General features: G+C 43.8%; 1 protein-coding gene across 1 annotated transcript in view; it reads right to left on the minus strand.

Moving 5' to 3' along the window:
- Positions 1 to 20,137, minus strand: part of LOC102024845 (chromosome unknown open reading frame, human C10orf11) — a 494,818-nt gene that overhangs the window by 415,537 nt on the left and 59,144 nt on the right. The gene's annotated exons all lie outside the window — the stretch shown is intronic.

The raw sequence follows: 20,137 nt of genomic DNA on the forward strand, positions 1-20,137 counted from the left end.
AAGGATGTTGCCTGGGCCATTTCAGACACTTCTCTCTCAGCTTTATTCTTTTTCTCTGCTCCCAGAAGACTTTACTGGCACCACTGAAAGTAAACTGGCTGCTCTCGCCCTGCTTCCCTCCAAGGGCTCCTAGACAGAAGTGTCCACAGTGAAGGCACAGCCTACCGGGAAAGAGAGATTGCTGACCTGCTAATTTAAAACATGAGCAAACTCTGACATGCCATACGCCTTCGGAAGAAGCATTTGCTTTAGAGCACACAGCCTATTCTAACTCCTTGACTTATGTAGATGGGCCAAATGGTGCCCTGGGTACACTCATCCACACATCAGCCTGAATTAGCTTGTAAATCACAACTGCAGTAGCTAATAACAGCCATAAAGCCTTTTGAGTTTTACAAGGTGTTTATAATGGGCAACTCACTATGATTTATATGAAAAACATGAGTCAGCTCCTGAGACAAAGCTGATATGTGGACAGTGGCCTTGTGGTGTGACCTCTAGCAAGCATCCAAATAAATTGCAGAATTTCCCTCTGGCCCAAGGCTGGCCACTGTCTATACAGTATTTTCAGAACACCCGTTGGTAGGAGAACCGAGCACGGGTGCATGGGGGTCTTCACTGATGAGATGCTATCGGGAGGAAAGGGATTATCTCAGTGCAGCTCAACATGGTGTGATAAATACTAAGGTTAGTGTAGGACCATTTCTAAGTGTGGCCCCATGGAGAATATAATAGATTAGGTACAGTCCCTACCCTCCCAGTTGAGAAAGCAAGAGGGATACACATAAACATTGGAAAACAGTATGGTTTGCGAGGGTATAGTTAAAAGGAAGTACTAGGATTTGGGAATTACTGTGGCCCCAATTTTGAGAAGGGGGCTTCATGGAGGATAGGAACTGGGTTGGGTCTTGAAGGATTTACCAGAGGAGGGGTAGGAAATATACTCCCTAGAAGGGGAATGAGTGAGTGAGATATCAGGTCAGCAGTAATGATGGCATGAATAATTCTGAAGGACAGAGGAGAGGAGAAAGAATTCTTGAAACACAGACTGGCCTAGCTGAACTAAAAACTGAACTGAAGAACAGTAGGAGAGGAGGTCAAAACGACACAGCAGAACTCAGATTTGGCACGAGATAACCACAAGCATCCCGGACAGAAGGCTCTGTGCTGTGAAGCTCACACATTCCCGTCAGGAATACGTGGCCCAGCCTAACTAAGGGAGAGCAACGCAATGAAGTCAGGGCCTTCCCCGTACTCCTTACTGCTGCAAAAACTGACACAAGGTGACTTATCCAGAGCAGTTTTTAAAACCAAAGCAAAACAAAACAAGATCATTCTCCATTATTACCGGATGACTGATTTCAGGTTTGGTCTGGCCTCTGTGTATTCTGACATCCTGGGAGAAGGCAGTTTCATTCCCTTGACTTATTTTCTTTCTTCCTTGCCATAGATATTCTCTTTGGTTTAAATATTTTGCCATCAAGACTTGCTTTTAAAAGGGGTGTTGTTCTTCTCTTGTTCAATCTATGTGGGGCCCTGAGCTTTTTTCCAATCTCCCCAACTCCCTGTGGACTTCACTGCTGAAAGCTACTTAGGGCTCTTCACACAAGGACTCTCATACATCTGACAAGACCTGCTCCTCAGGTAATGTAAAAGTGCCTAATGTGATGGAGGGATGAAGTAGGTGTATGGCTCTTTGGATGGGTGGATGGATGGATGGATGAATGGATGGATGGATGGATGGATGGATGGAGAAAAGAACTGAACAACTGCAGCTTGGCATTAGGTTGGTAAAAACTAAAAAAATGGGTGATAAAGGACCTCCCAAAAGAGAGTACATTTGAGATAACATTTTAGGATCTTTGATGAACAAGACAAGAGGAAGATATCTGCAAGCATTAACTCTCTCATGTTCTTGACTGATATGCTAAATCACCTACTACTGGTTTTCTTCTTTCTAATGTGTAGCAGCCTCAGTCAGAGTCTCAGGAGCTGGGGCTTTCTGCTCCCTTTCCACTATGGAATATCTTTGCTCAAATAATGCACCAAAGTGTTAAGATTAGAGTGAGGGGTAGAAGTAATAGCACAAATTCCATTCACCAAAACCAAGGCTACCAGAGTATAGGGCCTGATAAACAAACTAAACCATCTTTTATAGCACAATATCACTAATCTTGAATTTGTGATATTTTGCTTTATAGCTGGCCTGAAAATGCTCCCATCCGTGTGTCTCTCCATCTAAACCACCAGGAGACAATACCCCTGCAGCTTGACAACATTCAAAAGTAATCTATTTCCTGAAAAACAGGATCTTAAGAATCTTCTGTTGCCCTCAAAAGTCCAAATTCTGCTTTTTAAAAAGACTCTAGAAGAATGTCTCCTAAATTTAAAACTCAAATGATAAGACCATAAATAAATGGCAACCTCCCAGTAAAGACTGGGAAACTATGACCTTGGAAATTCTACTTCCTTCCTTCTAGCATGATCTTGTCCCTGATGGAGAAGAGAGCTGTCTCCGTTTATTTTTAAAATATGAATTTTTTTTCTCCCAGTGGTCAGGGATAGCATAAATTGCTATTAGCCATGACAAAGACAGATAACCTGCCCTATAGGAGAGAAATAGCAGAAAGTCTGAACTCACTGTCATTTTCCTGTGGCTTGAAGATCTCCAGCTGTCTGTAGTGCATCTCAAAATCTGACCCTGCTAGAAATCTTGTTTTGAGTGAAAGTGAAGTAAAACATAATAAATACATTTTTCTCTTAAAAGAGCTTCTGGCTGCCCTGAGTTCTAGGCAGGAGGATTGCGCTGGACTCTGAAATTCAAGCATGGTCAACTGAAGTAGGACACTAACATGTTAGCCTCAAATCCTCCTTTCCTCTTGGGTCCTTCATCTAGCCTATAATTTGGGGTGTGACCTTCCAGCCCAGGGCCCTCTTCTACAGGATAGAGAACCAAGCTCTAGCAGTCTAAGGATGAGGGTTGCTGCAGTGTGGACACATAATAGCGAACCTTATTTCCTGTCATGTCATGCCCCTCAGAAGTGTGGAAGAACTTGGAGTGATGGGAATCACAAAGAAGAATAAATCTTAGTGTCAGACTAGGTAAGTTCCATCAGGCAGATTTAGGACCACTCTGAGAGATGGGCTCCATGGTGGCCTCCTTAGAAGGGCTGCCTCTGCCATTTTGTGCTTACGGAAGGAACTTCAGAGACAGCAACTTGGTGTCCTGCAAATGACTCAGGCCCTCCCTGCTTGAATCATGTCCTCTCATCTGGAGTCCAGAATCCTCAGATTGGCCAAGTCATAGATGACAAGATATAGAAAAAAATAAGGGACTGAGCCATCTGACCACACCTGCTTTTTTTCCTGGAATTCTTGGTGAATCCCACAATCATTCCATCCTGGTGCTCCTGATCCATAAAATAAGAAACCACCCATTCCGACTTCTTCCCAGCAGAATCAGGAGGATCAGATGAAATCATAAGTGTAAAAAGGCTTTCTAAAGTAGTATCTGTTCTTCTGAACATTAAGGACTCTTATGGAAGTGATTTTTTTTAACTCAGAAAAATAAATAAGAACAAAGGGAAAGTCAGGGATTAGGGAGGGAGAGAAAAGAACATATCAGAACCTGGGATAAATCCCTTATATTTAATATTAGCTTTCCTTTTTAATCTAAGGACACTTTCAGGTAGCTAGCTTGTAATTTCTACTTTAAAAGGTAGTGAATTGAAGTGATAACTTACCTAACATCCCACAGTAAATAGGAGAGCCAGGATTAGGATCCAGGTTGCTGAACCCTAATATATTGGTCCTGCAGCACACCCTCATATATCTCCCCAGAGATCACCAAAGTTCTGTATGCAGCAGGCCACAGAGCCATAGGTGGACCCTTAACACTACATTACATCTCCATCCTTTGAGCAGTCTGAGCCCCACAGGGGAAAAGAAACTTACCTTGAGTTCTCAGCAAGCTGACCACTCGAGAACTAGAATACAAGGGCCTAGCATAGAAAGGGTATCCAGGGTGCATGACGTAAACCACTTTTCACTTTAATGTCCTCAGCTGAGCTGTTGTATGCATTTGCTAGGGATTCCGCAACAAAACACCTCAGATTATGTGGCTTAACTAAGATAAGATAAGTTTGTTTTCTCGAAGTTTTGGAGGCTGAAGTCCAAGATCAAGGTGCCTGCAGCATTGATTTGTCCTGGGACCTCTCTGCTCAGCCTGGAGATGACTGCCTCTAGCTGCGTCTTCCCATGGTTGCCCCTCTGTGCCTCAGCACCTGTCTGTGTGCCCTAATCTCCTCTTCCTGTCAGAACACCAGTTAGATGGAATTAGGGCCACCCCCACAGCCTCATTTGCACTCAGTTATCTCTTTAAAAGTTCTATCTCCAAACACGGTCACTTTCTGAGGCACTGAGAATGACAGTGTCAACATCTGAGTTTGTGGAAGACAGAGTTCAACACACACAGCTGTATTTCCAGACTCTCTTACAGGTAAGAGAATGGAGGTTTCAGGGAATGGAGGCAGAAGTGACATGTGCCATGCCATCTTAAAACCAGACCAGGGAATGTCCCTGCACAGTCCTCCATACCCTCATTCATACCTGCTCATCCACTGGCTGGACCTGGTGAAGGCCTTCAAAATCCCCCCAAAATGAAGACTCCCTGACTGGACACTCTGCACTGTCCATTTGGGTTCCTTTGAGGGACTGAGTCTAAACTACAGAGATCTGGGATGTTTGTTACAGCAGGTAGTCTCCCCTGACTAATGTACTCAGCTTGTCAACCAGTATCTTTCCTATAACACATCAAGGATCAGTGAATTTTACCATATTGGAGAAAGACAGTGACAGGCTGTTGTCAGCTCCAGTCAATGAACAACGCAGATAGGCCACAGAGAAATGAGGGAAAATGTACTTCCCCTTCTTGGGGCATAAGGCATTTTATGTCCATAGCCCCCTAGAACCTTCTCTGATTTACAGACTCCCATGGGGATTTCTAGCCCCTCCTCCCTACAAAAGCTAATAACCTGGAGGGGGAGGGAAGGTGTAGATGATAATAATCCCTTTCTTATTTAAACAGGCCATTTTTCTTTCCAATAAATACTTTTTCTTTTGTCAGCTCAAATATCCCCCTTTGATAGAAACCTGAAAATAATTAACCTTAATTGCTCTGCTGTGAATAATGGGGCACAAGAAGGAGGTAGATGTTAATGGGAACCTTATACTCCAAAACCAAGTCACCCTCCTGGCCCCCCTCCCCCCCAAAAGAAATGTAACAAGAAAAAGATTATAGGTTTAGCGCCACTCGGGAAGAAACGTATATTTGGAATAAATGCATGAAATCCTTTAAAAACAGCACACGCTGAAAACTTCATATTTAGTTTGATTTGCTTTCCAAATCACACAGACTGCACAGTTGCATACAATCTTTAAACAAGTACAACCCCTGAGAAGTGCGGATAGATTTAAGAGAAATAAAAGCAAGATCAGCCAGCTTGTAATCTTCTTTTCTCTTTTTTCCTCCCCAGAGCTGCATTAAATTGCCTATTGAGAACAATAACATATTTGTGCTTTTATAGGTAGAATGATTGGTATTATGCAAAGATTTGGCTAACAGTCTAAAGGCACATTCACACTGATCAGGGCAGCATGCTGTTAATAATTTTCGGGATGCTCTAGGGAACCCATAATTCCCTAGGACTACAACTTAGCAGGTCAATGCATGCTTTGTAGGAGTTCTACAGATTCCAAGCCTTTCTTCCAGAACCATTCCAACCAATAAGACTCTAGGAAACCCATTCTGAAGAGAGTCTTACATTAAATGTCCCTTTTGAACCTCATTCTCTTTGGTCTGGGTAGGTACAAGGATTCACCGAGAAAGGAAGGCCAATTTGGAAAATGGCATCTTGGAAATCTTACACAAAGGCTAGAACTACTCCTGTGTCCATATTCTGTGATCCCAAAAGCCTAACCATGGAAAATGATCCTAGGGAAGTAATTTATAAGAAACACATGTAATTATACACAGTGACACACAAGTAGCAGTATTTCATATATATACTGAAAAGTCAGAAATAATGGAACATAGTGTGGTAATTGATGGTACTTTGCTCAAATCTGATGGAGAATTGCATAGTCTTTAGGAAGAGTAAGCTTGAGGAATACCAAGGAAACAACAAAAACATTAGGTATGGAAACAGGCTGTTAAATACATAGAATACATGGAGAAAGGCAGAAAGTTTAGAAGGGAACACAGCAAACTAAAAAGTCATGCAGTTTGCATGTAGGGAGTACAGGTAAATGATCTTCTTTGTTAATTTCTCTTGATGAGATCATAGCATGGTTTTTTAAACATATGAAATAAAATTTTAAAAAATGAAATGAAATGGTCCCTTGGACTCTTAACTGTTGATTGCTCACGCATATATCTGAGCCCTGAGATTCAAAAGCGGGATCAGCTATAACTTACAATTCCCATTTTGGGAAGTTCAGGACCTGTCCCTAAGGAAGTTTTGGAGGGTGGTAAAAATCAGTCACACAAAAAAACAAATCAGACCAATGCCAGACTGGCGGTTTCATCCGCGATGAAAAAAACAAGTTGCACACGCACATGTAGAGACACGAGGCTTGGAAAACCCCACGGCAGAACTGCTCCCCAGAGAGGCCTGTTGACACATTCACACACAGCGGAGGCAACAGCAGCTAACAAATCTTTTGTGGTGATGTGCTGCAGTTTACAAGATTTCACATTTGTTCTGAGCTAGAAACCCAGAAGCAAGAAGGGACAGGGTGGGCACCTCATTTCCATGTCTGGGAACAGTAAAGTGACAGTGGCTACCAGGACGGTCCCTTTTCCAATGAAGTGAATATGTCCTTCTGGCATTTCCAACATGCTCGTGTCTTGGAGAGGCAGCAAGGCAAAGAGTTTTCTATTGATTCTCTGTGAAGAGGACACCGATCAGTACCTGAAGGCCGCCCTACACTCATAATGCATCATCATCTCTCAGAGAACCTGGAGATCTCTAAGTTACTTTTCTTTCATTTACTGCACACCAACTATGGGCCAGGCTCTGTGTCGTGCTTTTTCAGCATCACAAAACTGCCTGGCAGGTGTTACCATCTCCATGACACCGTTTGGCAAAGTTACAGAAATGGAGTGACTTGCCCAAGGTCACTTGTAAGTGGTGGGGAGGAGGGATTAGAACCCAGGTCTCTGGACTCCCTGTCCAGGGCTCACAACATGCTGTTCTGCCTGTTCAACACACTTAGGGACTCGACCTGAACTGCTCTGGTGCAGGGGCTATAATTAGTTGTCTGGTCCCAGCTGCTTACAGGGTAAACAACGTCTGATCAACCCACAATGCTGTAAGTATTTATTACATTGCAACCCAGCTGCCAACTGTCTAACCATTTTAATAAAAAGCTATTTTCTAAGGTTTATGTTTTATTGCGTGTATGACTCCCTTATTGGTTAGCATTTTGGAGTTGTGGAAAAGGTTATGAATTTAGAAACCGGCTGCATTCATATCATATTTAAAACTTAATGCTATTTTATTAAAGACATATGGGCCTCCAAAGTACACATATTAAATGTCATGTAAGAAAAGTAGCAGTTTAAATCATGGTCAAATTCATTTTTGACGTGACTCCTGAGGCTTCCCAAGATCTGAACTATTTCTTTGTAAATCTGGCTGTTTAACCACACTCATAAATCACTTTCAAAGCATATTATTTCTTAATTTTACTGCATTAGAGAGTGTTTGGCCTACACAGTGAACTGTTTGTAGCAGTTATGTGAACAAAGTTGCACATTTAGTGATATAATGCGCAAAGGAAGAGAGAGGAAAAACATATGAGGGCAACTTTTCGCTCTTGGGTCTGTTTTCCTGGCCTTTGGGTTTCTATCCGGCCCAAACACAATTCACAGCGCACTGCCGTTCAGGTTAGGCCTCTGTCAGCTAAGCGTGTACAGGCTGTAAGCTGGCAGCAAAGTTTTTCTGAGCACAAGGAAGAAACGAATCATTTGTAATTTAATCTTTTCCAAAACATCCCATGACTCAAAATTAGAATGAGTGCAGAAATTAGACTTTCTTTTTTTTTTTTCATTTAAACGTTAAACTGAACGGATCTTTTTTCCGTGTGGCTTTGTGTACTTCAGCCCTTGGTTGTTTTCTCATCCTGAGATCCAGCATCTCAGCTTTGGGGTTCAAAGCTCTTCTGAGGAGGAGATAGTAGTCTCTGGACGTGTGTGACAAGCCCCCCGATTTCGCTCCCCAGCTCGCTCCGCTCTACTCTGTGGCAGGAGGGGGCTGATCCCAATGACAAATTCCAGGGTCTAAACATCGGCCTTGACTTCCAGATTTGCCAAGGGAGTTGGAGGAGGATTAAGAGAGTTGAGTCCAAGGTCACCCAAATGAAAGAGCTTAAGAGCTTATTTCTGCACCAGCCATCCTTCTGCGGAGTTGGGGGCCATGGTGAGACTTGCTCCACAGCTGTCCATGCAGAGCTGTCCGCCTCTGTCCTCCTGTGCGTGTCAGGCACTGTGCAGCCTGTCCTGTCACCCACATTCCACCAACTCGCTCATTCCTCTTTGACCCCAGATCCCACCCCTCCATCACCAAAGAACACAAAGGCTTTGCACTGTGCCCGGGAGACCCCCAAACTCAGGGACCATGGCCCCCTGGGGCCTAGGATGGACATGAGTCCTCCCTCCTGCTCTTTAAGTGTTTATATCCCTTTAAGTGTTTCATTCTCATCAGGAAGTAGATGCTTAGTAAAAACCTTGGAAATAGTTCGTTCAAGGAGTGATCAAAATTGATAGTGCTTAAGTTTCTAAAATTTATTACTATCAATGACATATTACCATTACGTCCCCTCATTTGGAACACACCTATCCCATCATTCTTGCCACTTTCTGAAACACTTCTGGAAATCCTCTCTTGTGAATGTCTTTATGAGGTGTGATTAAAAAAATACAGTGAATGCTGCTGCCGAGCGCCATCCAACAGAAAGGCAGGCTCGTAAAAATATTGCAACATGTCCTCATCCACTTTATTTGCTGAATCTGGCACTACACAACTTCTGGCTCTTTGTCAAAGTCAAAATGACCATGAAAGATAAACATTTTGAGCTAATTCAGGACACGGAGGCAGCCACAACAGCTCAACAAAGACATCTACAAAAGATAGCTTCCAGAACTGCTTCAGAAAGTGACAAGAATGATGAGGTAAGTACGCTTAAAGCCAGAGGAAGTATCCTCAATGGGATCGATAGCAATGTCTTTTAATGTACTAAATTTTTAAAAATTTACACTTACATTAGTTTTCAGTTACACCTTAGAAATCCTAGAAAACTCAGTTATGCTATCAGGAATATAGGAGCAATGCCCTCCGCCATGGGCTGCGCTGTGTCCTCCCTAAATCTCTATGTTGAAGCTTTATCCCCCAGTGTGACAGTATCTGAGGACAGTCCTTAGAAGATCATTAAGCTTAAGTGAGACCCTAACACAGAGTTTAAAAGAGGACCTAACCCAACAAGGCCCTGCATATTTCTAAGAAGAGGAAAAAATTCATGCTGGGGACAGTGGCACACACCTGTAATCCCAGCACTGAGGAGACTGAGACAAGAGGATCACTGAGTTCTTGTTATGTAGCCTAGAACTGCTGGGACATGTAGCAAGTTGGAGGTCAGCTTAGGCTACAAAATGAGACCATTTCAAAAAGAAAGGAAGATTCATAGTCATTCATTCTCCTTCACATTCACTCCCATTTTCTCTCTCCTTTCCCACTATAAGAGTAGGACACGGAGCGAAGGTGACAGTCTATAAGCCAGGAAGAGAACCAGCACCTGAACCCAGCCATGCTACACCTTGATCTTAGACTCCCAGCAGCTTGAGAAAATAAATTCACTGTAGGTGGGCATGATGGTGGATGCCTGTAGTACCTGCACTCTGAGAGGTTGAAGCAGGAGAGCTGCAAGTTGGAGGCCAACTTGGGCAACTTAATGAGATACTGCTTCAAAATAAAAAAAGGGCTGGGGCTACAGCTCAGTGTGAAGGTTTTCGGTTCAATCTCCAGTACTACAAAGGAGGGAGGGAAGGAGGGAGAGTGGAGGGAAGGAAGGAAGGAAGGAGGGAGGGAGGGAAGGAAGGAAGAAAGGGAGAGAAGGAGGAAGGGAAAGGGAAGGGAAACAAATTAAGGAGGAACAGAGGGAGGGAGGGAGGAGAGAAAAGAAAGAAAAAGTCCTGTTGTTTAAGCCTCCCAGGTCTCCGGCATTTTGTCATGGCAGCCTGAGATAACTATTACCACCCCACACTCTCCGCCCCACCACCAAGCCCAAATGCCCTTCCCAGGTTCACCCACACAAACTGATGACAGACCAGTGCCACAAAGGCAACATCTTGAAGCTGCACAACTAGGAACACTCGTGGCCCCAATTCTGGGCTTTGAGATAGGGCTCACTCCGTCTGCGAATCCCCTCCCTGAATGCTCACAGCAGACGTGGAGGAGGCACGACATTCCCTGCCTTAAGAAGGGAAAAATTGAGGGCAGAAGGTGTGAACCCAGCCTGTATTCCAAACTCCAATGGAACCCTGAATATCGGAGTGGGCCCAGCCCCCACATGGAATAGCAAATTCAACAGCAGCCCGTGAACAAATTAAGGAGCGTAGGTTTTTCATGGAGTACAATAGCCACAATAAATTCAGATTTTAAACCTTCCCAAAAGAACAGCTGGAGGCAACTGTTTGAATCATGTCAAGAACAAAAATAAAGGGTGGGCAGTGGGGAGGAATGAATAAAAATGGGCCAAATAAAACGCAGGGCAGGTTACTCAGCCAGATAGCCTCTGTGACAACCCAAAACACCAAACAAAAAAGCAAGAGGTGACTCACCAGTAAATTTCACTCATGAGTTAAAAGCTTCATTAAGTAGAAGCCCCACTTAAAATTCCCCACTTTAAGGGAAAAAAAAAAAAAGGAAGAAAAAAAAAATACAGCCTTGGAGCCTAGACTGAGAGCATTAGTTCACTGTTGAAAAGAAATAATGAGTTGTAATTCAGGTAATGTAGCTCAAAATTTACTGCCATATTTTAAAATGCACATGAAAAATAAAATTATCCTAAAATGTCCTTGGTGAAAAGGCTGAGCATAATTGCTATCACTGACAAAGGCGCTGAACTTAGCTAAATTAACATCAAAGGAAGCCCCAATTACAGAGCATCTGTGCATTATTGATGGTGCCCTGTCTGTTCATCGACGACACTCCACCGTAAGGAGCAAAAAAGCAAATCAAAGAGCTAATTGTACCACCAGCCTTCAGGGACCCCAAGGGCAGACCTGCCCTATCGTGCTTGCGAAATGCCACTTGTCCTAGTCTGAGTGATGGAGAGGATGCATTTGGAACTGGGGCTTCTGAGGCAAGCTATGGTGAACACCAGTAGGCAAAACATGCAACTGGCAACAACTCACTTTCTGGAGAGTAGTGACAAACCCCAAGCGGGATCGAACAGCTTTAGGAATCTGGCTGTTACTGGAGGTTGGGTAGAAGAAATAGGCAAGAAATAGGTTGTCCCTTCTCCTTGAAGGCTGAAAGGCATCTCTAAGGGTATAGATCATGTTTTCTTAATGAGAAGAAGCATCCTTTGGAGTATCTGATCACTCACTGAGCCTACTGTTTAAAGAAAGGAAGTTTTATCACATGAGTGCCTACTGTAGACTGGTATTCAGCTGGAGTTTACTTGCTTGACACTCACCCAAACTATACTCTGAAAATTAAGTATCAGCCACATTTAGATGAATACATGTGAGGTTTTCTTTCCAACTTTGTAAAGACTTTTAACTCTGTTCAAGTTGGATCTCCTGAGGTTATCTTGCTACTTCACCCTATCCAGTGACCTTGCTTTTGGTAATAAGAGAAAGAGCAAGTGAATGTTAAGTATCAGAGCAGCCTTCTAATCACTAAGCTTACCTGAGTTTTCTTCTGTATCTTCTGCTCAAAATTTGCTCTTCCTATCTGCTAGTGTTAGTAGGAGGAAGAGTGGAAATAACCAGAAAACGGGACCATGCTGTCCTCATTTTTTCCTCCTTCCTTTCTCATACACTTGTGAATAATTTTAACACATAATCAATGTTAGCTTCACAAGGATGTTCATGAATTTTTCCTATCGGCCTGGCATCTGTATAGCTGGCCACTGGCCTGTGCATCCCGTAGGCTTCCATCTATCTAGGATGCCTGTCTTCCCATAGGTTCAGCCCCTACGATCAGGTATTTCTATGGGCCCAGAGGGGACTTACCACAGCACAGCTTCATGAAGCCCCAGCGTTCAGGAGGGCAGACAGCAAGACCCTTTACAACTGAGGGGAGAGGATACCCGTGCTACTGTGATCTTCCCTTCACTCATAAGCCAGGTGTAGGAGATTTTTCTCTGTCCACAGATTAATTGCTCCTAATTTCCTAATTGCTCCTAATTTCCAGCCTGCTCCTCCTCATCCCTGACCTGGAGTCGTGCGGATGTGGTGAGCAGGGGAGGAATGGATACTAAGAATTTGGTGTGGTTCAAGCTCACCAGCACACCTGCTACTGGAGAGAAGCTCCCTGCTAAGCTCTGAAGCTACACACAAAATAAAATAGCACCTAAATATGACTCCAAGAATTTCTTAACAAAGCACCTTTTATTGTGTTGCCCTCCTTTTCTCTTTTCTTTCATGCTTGATTTTTAAAAATACAGTAATAGGAAGCACATAAATTGCAAAAGCAAGGTGTGAAAAACCCTCTTCCAAAGGGGATGAAGACCACAGTGAGCTGCTAATGTGCAGATTTCAGGCATAATTGGCCATGAGAACTCCGTGTCGGTCATTATCAGCAATCACACCAATGGAGACTTTCTATGGCCCAGTTAAGAAGCCTGAGATTCAGTCCTTAAACAAATATAACTGATCCCATCAGGGGAAAGGTCTTTTGGGTAAGGACAGGTCACAGGACATTTTAGAATGCCATGGACTCACTGCCAAGAGTCACAGTTGGATTTATGTCACTATCAGCTTTGTCCTAACCCAGATTCTGAGCCCTTGCAGTCCCAGCTCATTTATTCTTGTGACCACTTGAGCATGAACACCAGACTGGGTGCTCTGAAGGCTGGAAGACCTCAGCTCCAAAGCACTCCAACACCCTGCTCTACACAGAGCACTACAGCTCCTGTCCCCAAACACCCAGAGACCCAAGTACAGAACTCCCTGGACTTTTCTCCCATCTCAGACCTGCTGAGGTGCCTCATTACTTTCCAGGGAAACTGTAAACTTGGCCTAACCCCAATGGCCCTCCACAGCTCATCTCTTGGGTCTCTGCCTAACTGATGCAAGTCACCAAAATGGGTTAGAAAGAGGAGTCACAAGGTCAAAATTGGAAATTACGCAGTTCCCTTTGGCTCCCTTCTATCTCTGGGTCTTCCAGTTCTTATGTCCCTGCCTCCCATCAACTGTCCACTGTTTGATAACAAAAGTGGTGAAAGAGGTGGAAAAAGTACCAACCTTGAGGTCGGCCATGTTTCCTGCAGTCAGGTATCCAAGGCAAAGGTATGAGCTTTGGCGTAGGCAACCCTAAGGAAGACCCTGACTCCTCCCTCCTGTATGACTGTAGGCAATGTAGGCACCTTCTCTGATCATGTATCTCCTCATTTGTAGACTCAAGGTCAGGGAGAAAATGAAACAGAAAATTACATAGCCGGTACATCTAGTAGACAGCAAATTTTTTCCATGCCAGGTGTTCTTCTCACTAACGAACTAACTAACTAGGTGTTCTAACAGGCAAGTTTCTGTGCATCTAATCACGTACCACTAGGCAGCCAGCTGGTCATGTACTAGGCTGGTTTTCTGTCCTCATTAAACATTCAGAAAGCTTCAGGAGTTGGTGTGACACCAACAGCAGACACGGACTTCAGCAAACCGCATGCTAAGTCTAAGTGCAGAGCGCCAGTTCAGATGGTCAAGGGAGCAGCAGAGGGCGTGGTGTGTGGGCACCACGAGGTGTGTGGCTGGCCATGTGTTACGTTTCTGTAGCAACAGTACTGCTCACTCCGAGTGTGTCGCTGTAAGCATCTCTCCTCTTGCAGGGATGTGTGCTTGGCGAGGGTAGTCTGGCTTCAGGCTTCAAATCAGGTTCAAGTTTGGTCCATGTGTCTGTCATGCTGTTTTTCATAGAATATGGCAGATGGGTGAAAGCAATGAGAGAGACACGTGGTGTTTCATGAGGTCTTGGTGCAGACTGGCATGCTGTCACTTCTACTCACATTCCAGTTGCCAAAGTGTTCCATGGTCAAGGCCAAGGTCAATGGGGTTGGAAAGTGTAGGCCACCATGACAAGAGGAACCATAGCAAGAGCAGAGAAAAAGGGACAGTTTTATACAAATAATGCTGTCTGACATACTTCCCCTGAACTTCAGGTTCCAGAGACCATACAAAGTTTCTTATAGGCCTTCATCTCATTTCTCGTGCTTAAAAAGTGTCTTCTGCATCTGAGCCTTCTTCACATAGGTCTATCCAAATATCTTTGGACAAAAGTGGGGGACCAGATAGAGAAAGAGTGTGGAGCTGGGCTGTTGGAGTGTTGCAAAAGCCAATGGTTCTGTCAGAAACACAGCAATGTCTTCCAGGCGCTGGGCTTCACCAACTGGGCTTTGCTACCTGCTTAGCAAGTGGCGAGGCCGCAGGGACTCCTGGGAGTAGCTCCGAGAGGCTGCCGCCAGTGCTGATCATCTTTCCTCTTCTCTGTTGTGAGTTTCACTTTTCCATTCATAGTACTTCAACAGGGTGCTGGAGACAGCACATTCCTGACACAGCCTATCTTTGATTTCAGAAAGTTGTTACTCACATGCTTCCAAGGAACAGCACTCTGAGTGCATATACTCTAGACAAGGGCTGCCATACCGTTAAAAGCAGAAAAATAAGTGATTCCCCTTCAAATATCTGTAACAAGCTGTGAAATCAGGAGGAAGGATGAAAAACAAACAAACTACCCATGTTTGGCTTCTGGATTTGCTTCTAAACACACCACCAGGACATTTTCCAAAATGAAATTAATTAAAATTTTTTCCTCTCTTCAAAATGTACTATGAAGTAACTCAGAATAGAATAGAACCTGAAGGTACCTCTAGACAAGCAACATCTGTGTAAAAACAGAAAAGAACCATAAACATTAACATATTCAGGTAGTTAGAAACATCCAGAAAATCAACCAACATATTTAGTTGGTTTTTTTTTTTTTTTTCCTGAATGTTTGGCACTGTACAGAGCTGTGAACATATATTGGCTAATTGCCTATTTAACTGCATGTACTTGTGGTTTACAATATTTATTTATGAACATGCCCTGGATTTATGCAAAATAGAGTAAATGTTATAATTGTAATAAATCTAGTAGATTCTGATAACCTCTTTTTTGTTTGCAATGGGCTCAGATAGGCATAACAGAAAATATCAAAGACATTTACTTTAGAAGCCAGGTGTGACAGTGTCCAGCTATAACCACAGCACTCTTGGAAGTTGAGACAGGAGGGTTGCAAGTTTGAGCTCAGTCTGGGCAATTTAGTGAGACCTTGTCTCAAAATAAAAAAGGGTTGGGGATGTAGCTCAGTGCAAAGGCCCTGACTTCAATCTTCAGTACAAGCAAACAAAGGAAGGAAGGAAGGAAGGAAGGAAGGAAGGAAGGAAGAAAAAGAACAAAAGAAAGAACAAAAGAAAGAAAGAAAGAAAGAAAGAAAGAAAGAAAGAAAGAAAGAAAGAAAGAAAGAAAGAAAGAAAAAGGAAAAAAGCAAGAGAAGAAGAAAGAAAGGGAGAGAGAAAGGAAAGGGAGGAAGGAAAGGGGAGAAGGGAGGAGGAATGAAGACCCCTCCCCTGTTTAGGATGTGCTCAAGGTTAGTAAAGTGCAAGACTAAGACTAGCTGTGGAAAACAAGTCAACCAAGCAAGTTGCTAGTTAGTAGTACTCCTTCAGGGTCAGTTAAAAAACAATAGGCTCTAAGAAGGGAACATGTCATCTTAACTATAAACAGACTTATAGAGGCCCCAAACACATTTCCTGAGAAAAGTGCTTAGTTTTTAAAGCCCTGCTATGAGTGGATGGGCTCTGAGACAAGCAGGACTTTGGTCCCACAGACCACACTTTGGTCCCACAGAGCTACCTACAGAAAAGCCAAGGAATAGGGATCCCAGCAGCCATAGTTTTCCCACCACAAATGATCTCCAGGGGAAACCTGTAGAACAATTCTGCAATCCACAATCTGCCTTTTCTGCGAGTGCACAGGTTCAATTTATCTGAACACAATGATGTCTTTCCTGTCTTTTCCAATGATCGTGCTGAAACAATTAAAATGGGTGCACGCTTTCATCATGGATCTCCCAAGAAGTACTGTTGTTTGTGGTTCATTCTTTTGGTGGGTACTGACTGAGCCTCTGCTATGGACCAAGCACTGGGGAGAAGGAAGGAAACAAAATAGGTCAAGTGCCTGCTCTGATGGAGCAAGCATCCTAGTGAGGAACAGCACCCGCATCCCAACGGTGGGCCGGCTTCTCTGCAGTTCCTCTCCCTGTCAGCGCGCTAGGTTGCCTTGTTCATGGAAATCTCCAAACACAGACCAAGATGGGAGAAACTCAAGGTACACAGGGGAATTAGGGCCTAACTCCAAGTGTCAGGAGCAGAGCTCTGTAGTATCATCTTAGGAGCAGGTGAACTTCAGACCCAATAACTTTCAACTTTCGGTATAAGGATGAGAATCAAAGATTTTCAGCGGGTGTGTATACCCCAAAGCTTACTCCTTTAACACCTCATGTCTCCTCTTCTCTTCCTGTCTTTCTCCTTTATCCCCCTCTCTCTACCCCTACTCCATCTTACACACACACACACACACACACACACACACACACACAACATAGAACACCCTTCTCAATACCCAATGATATACACACACAAATACACCAGCTACACAAAACTGTACAAACATTCAAGCCATACATGATGGGGAACCAAGGTATGACCACATAAAGGAAGTTGGGACTTATTTTCAAAAAGACATTAACACTCACAATCCTATGTGTCACTGCACCCTACCCATAGGAGAATAGTCACTAATGCAAACGAAAACACACATTCCAGAACACTGTCTAATATCACTGTGATGCGTGGGCCAGCCAACACCTGGTTGCGCTCTCCTGGTTTCTGTAAGATTCTGAAGATTAAATGTTGGTAGCCAACTTTGTATACAGGCCTGTAAACAAGAGGGCTCAGCTTTAAATAATTATGTCAAAGAAATGACAACTGTGCTCTTTGCCAGAACAGGGATGAATAATTACAAAGCCAGGACATAATTAAGCAATTCTGACTGTCGGAGTTTGGAGCTGTGTGTCTCTGATGTGCAGGGCCAGTGTGCCTGCCACACACATCCACCTGGATGGCCTTGACACTCCTTTGATCTGCATTTCTTGTGCAGCCAGGGGGGTCAAGGTCTGGTCATTATGGATGCCTTTACTTGGGGACCTCAGCCTTCCCTATACCCAGCATGATGCTCTCTGTATTGACAATGCCATGATTCAATGGCTGATATATGGCAAAGCTATATAGTTTTTTTAAAATTCTGGGAAGTGAGCAAATCCTAGATGTTGCAGGTCCATTAACTAAAACACACAGACACAGAGTCTGGAAGAGCCCATTGTCATATTAGCTATCACTTCCTAATGAATGACAGTGTTCTTTTCTCTAGAACAATCAGAGCTCAGACAGAAGGCAGGTTTTAAACAACAAAAGCCAAAAGGCAGCAAAGGAGGAAAGAAAGCATGTCATCAGGAGAGAGAAGGAGAGAGAGCTCCTCTCAGGCGCCAGGGCCTGCCAGGTCCCAAATCAAACCTTAGTGACACGGGAGGGTTTATTAGTTCCTGGCAGATTTTGCATTTGCGTCAGCAGAGAACACCCAGACTGCCCGTTCCCTACCTCCAAGGCAAAGGCTGCGATTGGAAAGGTATTTTCCATTCTCCCAAATACTTTATGTCAGGAATAAAATGAAAACAGCTCCCCAAATCATGCCCCTTGATCATCCGTCAGTTCCTTCTGCTGAATAAGCACAACAGGCCCCCACGGCCTCAGAGGGGACAGAAGCCAACCTGAGACTCCGATTCCTTATGAAAAACAGCTCTTTGCCACGTGGACTCAGCATAGAGCCGGCAATTCACGGAAAGGAAATTGCTCTCCACTTAGAAGCCGCCTCTCGGTGTACACATACCTCCCACTGCATATATATGTATATATACACAGACAGGGAGGGAATATACACACCTGCGCAGGAACAAACAGCCGTCTGTACACACTGTGAACAGGCGGAAAGCAGCCTTTTGAATGCCAGTTTATTAATTCAGCAAGGAGCTCATTTGGCCGCCTTCTACTGCTTGCAAGAAAATGACCAAAGCATATCTCCTAAATCAACAAACGAGGGTTATCAAGAGAGGCATTCAGTGTGATACCAAACCAATAACACACCAGATTCCTCTTTTGCTCTCTTGGCATAAATAGGACACCAAACCAGAAGCCCAAGACCCCTGGCTCTGGCCCCCGTTGCACCTCACCAGGACTGGGGGGACCCGTGACACTGTACCCTCACCTAGTTGCCCCATCCACAAAACCAGAGACCAGAGCAAGTGATTTCTGAAGTCTTATCCAGCTTGGAAATCATGTGGCTCCACAAAAGAGAACCTATGGTTCCTGCGCTTGGTAAGAGTATGTTTGTCTCTTTCCTCTAATTAATGAGCATTTTTAAGCTTAATACAGTTAGCGAGGATGTTAGAGTCAATCACGCAAACATGAGCTAATTCTATAATTGATTGGGAACTAATTGGGAACTCCGAAGAGCATTTCTACTGCTGTTGCTAATGACTCATGGTGGATGCTAAGGAGCCATTCCCAGGCATTTCAAAGTCAAGGGAAGAGTCCAGCTCCTTCTATCCCTATTTGACAGAACAGTTGTATTTCCCCACACTCTTCATTTCTGTCTTCCTGTGAGGTTTGGTTTGAACAAAAAGATCCACAGGGATTGTATTTCACTCACTGTTTCAGAGGTACAAAAGTAGAGTATGAGGAGCTGAGGCTCCACAGTTAGACACACAGATGAAACCCCGTATCTTGCAGGTTCTAGTGAGGTGACCTGGGTCCAGTGAGCTTATTCAGGCCTGAGTTCCTTCATCTATAAAGTGAGCCAATGACCCTTTCCTCCTACCTTACAGGGTTATGTGAGGATTCACAAATCCGTAGGTAAAGAACCTTGGGAGAGTACAGTCGTAGGCACGTATTGAGTAGTCTGTCCAAGTACAGAGGACATTGTGTGTATTACTCTTTCCAGTTTCCAATGCTCATGTAGCCCTTCCCATGCCAAAGGCAAACAAAGGCAGGAGAAATATTGATCTACTCGGTACAGCGTCCACTTGAAGGTGGGGAGTGCGGAGGGGCAGGTTGAAACCCAAGATATTACAGAGTTCAGTAGTTGTGCTTTGCTGGGTTTGGTGATGTCAGCTGTCTCTGCAATATTTTCACCAAAAAAAAAAAAGAAATGAAGGAAGGGAAAAGGCAAGGGAGGGGGGAAAAAAAGGCCAAGAAATAAATTCTTTCATTTGGACAAAATTACAAAAGCTAGACTAACAAAAGGCAGTCATGTGCAATATGTCAAAGCTGGGCTTCAATCAGGAGAACTGTTAACACTTTAATAGCTACAAAATGAATCACTCAATTAATTTCCCACATGCTGAAACAGGTAACAATACATTTATCTGCCAGTATTATACCCTCCGTATCATATATTTCCACAACTGTTAGCAATTTTATTCAGCATAACAGGAAATCAGTTGCACCTCATGGATTCAGGGGGGAAGAAAAAAGAGGCCTCGGGTCCGCTGCCAGCCGAGCGACTTGATGGAAGAGGTTTCATTGTTCTGCTCTGTTTGGGTTTTGTTTGTGTTTTCTTTTCCTCCCTTCATCACTTCCAATGCTTGTACCGAGCGCTATAAGTCACTAAGTGAGGACAAACTAGACCTCTAGCATTTCTGTGCCAGCGTTTTCAACACACAAGCTGCAGTCTCATGGGAGGTAACTGTGTAGCTCCACA

Source organism: Chinchilla lanigera, unplaced genomic scaffold (genome assembly GCF_000276665.1).
Source record: "Chinchilla lanigera isolate Chin_1 unplaced genomic scaffold, ChiLan1.0 scaffold00036, whole genome shotgun sequence".
NCBI lineage: Eukaryota > Metazoa > Chordata > Mammalia > Rodentia > Chinchillidae > Chinchilla > Chinchilla lanigera.